Source organism: Rhinopithecus roxellana, chromosome 1 (genome assembly GCF_007565055.1).
Source record: "Rhinopithecus roxellana isolate Shanxi Qingling chromosome 1, ASM756505v1, whole genome shotgun sequence".
Lineage (NCBI taxonomy): Eukaryota > Metazoa > Chordata > Mammalia > Primates > Cercopithecidae > Rhinopithecus > Rhinopithecus roxellana.
The window spans coordinates 11,689,899-11,694,855 of record NC_044549.1 but is presented as its reverse complement, the minus strand read 5'-3'; the positions used below and the strand labels follow the sequence as shown (position 1 = coordinate 11,694,855).

Here is a 4,957-nt window from a genome sequence, read left to right as displayed (position 1 = left end):
AATATTCCGAGTAGGATTGGTAACAGTTCTTCTTTAAATGTTTAGTAAAACTCAGCAGTAAAGTCATAGGGTTCTGGGCTTTTCTTTGCTGGGAGAATTTTTATTATGGCTTTGATCTCATTACTTGTTATTTCTCTGTTCAGGTTTTGGATTTTTTCATGGTTCCATCTTTGTAGGTCAGGAGTTTATTCATTTCTAGGAATTTATTCATTTCTCCCATGTTTTCCAATTTTTGACATATAGTTGTTCTTAGTAGCCTCTCATGATCATTTGAACTTTTGCAGTATCTATTGTCATGTCTCCATTTTAATCTCTAAATTTATTTATTATAGTCTTATCTCTTTTCCTTAGTTGGCTAAAGGTTTGTCCATCTTGCTAGGCTCTTAAGAAAAACTTTTTCTTTTTTTGGTCTTTTGTATTGCTTTCTTCATGTCAATATCATTTATTTCTGCTCTGCTCTTTATTATTACTTTTCTTCTACTAATTTTGAGTTTGGTTTATTCTTGCCTTTCTAGTTCTTTAAGATGCATCATTAAATTATTTATTTGATGTTTTTCTTCTTTTTTGATGAAGATGCTTACAGCTCCATACTCCCCTCTTAGTATGGCTTTTGCTGCATCCCATAGGTTTTGGTATGCCATGTTTCTCTTATCGTTTGTCTCAAGAAATTTTACAGTTTCCTTATAATTTCTTCATTGACCCACTGGTCATTCTGAAACATGTAGTTTAATTTCCATATGTTTGTATACTTAACAAAACTTCTCCTGTTATTGATTCCTGCTTTTATTCCATTGTGGCCAGAGAAGATACTTAATATTATTTATTTATTTTTGGAATGTTTTAAGACTTGTTTTGTTGTCTAGCATATGGTCTTTCTTTGAGAATGAGCCATGTGCTGAGGAGAAAAATACTGTGTATTCTGCAGCCATTGGGTGAATTATATCTATTAGGTTCATTTGGTCTATAGTGCAGAGTAAGTCCAATGTTTCTTTGTTGATTTTCTGTCAGAAGCTCTGTCAAATGCTGAAAGTGGGGTGTGGAAGTCTCATTATTATTTTATTGGGGTTTCTCTCTTTAGCTCTTTAGTATTTCCTTTATATATCTGTATGCCCCAGTGTTGGGTGTATACATATTTAAAATTGTTATTTCCTCTTTCTGAATTAAATCCTGTATCATTATATAATAATCTTTCTTGGCTTTCTTTACACTTTTGTCTTGAAATTTAGTTTTGTCTGATATAAGTATAGCTACTCCTGCTCTTTTTTGGTTTCCCATTGCATGGAATATCTTTTACCATCCCTTTATTTTCAGTCTATGCATGTCTTTATAGGTGAAGTGTTTTTCTTGTAGGCAACAGATCACTGGGTCTGTTTTTTTCCCCCATTCAGCCACTCTATATCTTTCAGTTGAAGAATTTAGTCCACTTACATTTAATGTCATTGTTGATAGGTAAGGACTCATCCCTTACTCCTGCCATTTTGTTATTTGTTTTTTGGTTGTTTTGTGGTCTTCTTTTCTTTCTTTCCTTCCTTCCTGTCTTCCTTTTAGAGAACATAATATTTTTCTGATGATATGTTTTAATATTTTGCTTTTTGATTTTTCTGTATCCATTGTATGTTTTTAGATTTGAGGTCACCGTAAGTATTGCAGATAATATAGCCCATTATTTCAAACAGATGACAACTCAATACTGATTGCATAAACAAACAACTAACAAGCAAAAAGAAAACTAATAGAAAATCTACACTTTAACATAGTCTCCCTGCATTTTAACTTTTTGCTGTTTCTATTTATGTCTTTTTGTACTGTCTGTGCCTTGAGAAGTTGTTGTAGTTATTAGTTTTGATTAGTTCATCTTTTTGTCTTTCTATGTAAGATATGAGTAGTTTACATAATTAATTACAGGTTAGAATAGTCTCTGTTTTTCTGTGTTCTTACTATTACCAGTAAATTTTTAATCTTCAGATGATTTCTTATTGCTCATTAACATCCTTTTCTTTCATATTGAAGAAATCCATTTAGCATTTCTTGTAGGACTGGTATTGATGAAATTCCTCAGCTTTTGTTTGTGTGGGAAAGTATTTATCCTTCATGTTTGAAGAGTATTTACACTGGATATACTCTTCTCAGATAAAAGTTCTTTTTCCTCCAACACTTTAAATATGTGATGCCACTCTCTCCTTTCCTGTAAAATTTTCACCAAAAAGTCTGTGCCAGGAATATTGGAATTTGATTTTACGTTGTTTCTTTTCTCCTGCTGCTTTTAGGAATTTTTCTTTAACCTTAACCTTTGGATGTTTGATTATTAAATGCCATGAGATAGTCTTCTTTGAGTTAAATCTGCTTGGGGTTCTATAAGCTTCTTGAACTTGAATATTGATATCTTTCTCTAGGTTTAGGAAGTTCTGTTATTATCTCTTTGAATAAACTTTCCAGTCTTATCTGTTTCTCTTTATCTCCTTTTTTTTTTTTTTTTTTTTTTGAGACGGAGTCTCGCTCTGTCGCCCGGGCTGGAGTGCAGTGGCCGGATCTCAGCTCACTGCAAGCTCCGCCTCCCGGGTTTACACCATTCTCCTGCCTCAGCCTCCCGAGTAGCTGGGACTACAGGCGCCCGCCACCTCACCCGGCTAGTTTTTTGTATTTTTTAGTAGAGACGGGGTTTCACCATGTTAGCCAGGATGGTCTCGATCTTCTGACCTCGTGATCCGCCCGTCTCGGCCTCCCAAAGCGCTGGGATTACAGGCTTGAGCCACCGCGCCCGGCCTCTTTATCTCCTTTTTAAGGCCAATAACTCTTAGATTTGCTCTTTTGTGTGTGTGTGTGTGTGTGTGTGTGTGTGTGTGTGTGTGTGTGCAGAGCTAGCTGAGGTTTTATTTTGGGGAAAAAATTGTCTTGTAGCTGAAGTCATGGGCAAAGGGGGTAGCACAGGCAGTAAACTGCCCCTGAAGGTGGGCTGAAGGCTAGGGCTGAACCTCAGGTGGGTCTTGCATTCCCCTGCACAGCTGCCTCCCCCATGGGCTCTGGGACAGCCACAGGATGGGTAGCCTGGGAGGGGCTGCCATGGCTGTTCACTTTGGCAGGACATCAGAGGACTTGGACACCAACTTCCCATTGTGGGTCTTGATCCTCTTCATAACCATGGCCCTGATGGAGCAGGTGCAACTGAAGGAGGTGGAGCGCATGCCGGAGCCAAAGCTGAAGCCCAGGCCATAGTTGAGGCTGGGGCTTGTGAGGTCCCCATAAGCTGAGCTCAGCCCACCTGCATAGCCACTGGTGGTCTTCATATGGATACTCATGTTCTGCATGTTCTACATCCCTGACTCCAGCCAGCTCTCCATGCCCTCCAGCAGCTTCCTGTAGGAGGCAGTCTCAATGTCCAGAGCCAGCTTGATTTCATCAGCTCCTGGCACTCATACAGCTGCTGCACCATGTCCTGCTCGGCCCACTGCAGGCGGGCCCCAGCTCATACAGCTTGCTGTTGGCATTCTTAACCATCAGCTCCCCATGCTGCTCAGCATCTGTGGTGGCCTCCGGGGAAGTCCTCTGGCCTTTGAAGCCCTCTGTGTCAGGCTGGAGTCAGCTGATGTTCCAGTTCATCTCAGGGATCTCCATCTTTGTATGATGCAAGTCATCCCCATGCTTCCCAGCGAGCGTCTGCAGCTCCTTATACTTGATCTGGTACATGCTCTCAGCCTTGGCCTGGCTGCGGTTGGTGATCTCTTCATACTGGGCCTTGACCTGGGCGATGATGCTGTCCATGTCCAGGGAGCAGCTGTTGTCCATGAGCAGAACCACAGATGTGTCCGAGATCTGGGACAGCTCCTGGATCTCCTCTTCATACAGCTGCCTGTATGATCTCATCAGTCAACCCCTCCAGGCAAGACTCCAGCTCTTGTTCACATAAGCATCACCTACATCCCTCTTGATGAGGACAAATTCATTCTCCATCTCTGTACGCTTATTGATCTTATCCTTATATTTGTTCTTAAAGCCCTCCACTAGCCCCTGCATGCTGCCAAGCTCCGCCTCCAGCTTCAGCTTCTCCTGGCCCAGTCTCCAGCTGCCACTGAAGGTTGTGTTGTAGCTCTCGAACATGCTATCCATGTTACTCCAAGTCATATTCTTCTGCTGCAGAAGGCTCCACTTGGTCTCCAGCATCTTGTTCTGCTGCTCCAGGAGCTATACCTTGTCAATGAATGAGGCAAACTTGTTGTTGAGGGTCTTGATCTGCTCCTTCTCCTGGGTGCACATGGCCTGGATGTTGGGTTAAGGGGGCTCAGCAGGCTCTGGTTGACTGTGACAACTGCAATGCCTCCCATTGTGCTGGTCCCACCACAGCCTCCACCCAGGCCACCCCAGAAGCTGCTGCTGCCCACTCGAGAGAAGCTCGAGAAGCTGATGTGAACATCGGGCCCACTTGTGTAGGAGTGGCTGCTAAAGGCCCAGGGGCCAGAGGTGAACACCTTGTAGGACTTCTGGGTTACCCTGGTGGACATGGTGGAGGCAGGAGTGGAGGCAGGTGGCCTGAATGCAGTGGAGATACAAGGAGGAATGGAGAAGTTGCTTCTCACGGCTATTTTCTAGATCTTGTAGTAATGCTTCATTGTTTTTATTCTTTTTTCTTTTATCTCCTCTGACTATATTTTCAAATAGCCTATCTTCAAGCTCATTAATTCTTTCTGCTGCTCTATCAATCCTGCTATTAAGAGACTCTGACGAATTAGGTAATCAGTTGCATTTATTAACTCCAGAATTTCTGGTTGATTGATTCTTTTTTTATTTCAGTTTCTTTGTTAAATTTATCTGATAGGATTCTGAATTCCTTCTCTGTGTTATTGTGAACGTACTTGAGTTTCTTCAAAACAGCTATTTTGAATGCCCTGTGTAAAAGGTCACCCTGTCTCTCTAGGATTGGTCCTTGGTGCCTTATTTAGTTTGATGAGGTCATGTTTTCTTG

At 41.6% G+C, this 4,957-nt stretch overlaps 1 pseudogene; it reads right to left on the bottom strand.

The window, feature by feature from the left end:
* Positions 1 to 3,068: 3,068 nt before the first annotated feature.
* On the bottom strand, positions 3,069 to 4,496 carry LOC104677662 (annotated as a pseudogene).
* Positions 4,497 to 4,957: the final 461 nt, after the last annotated feature.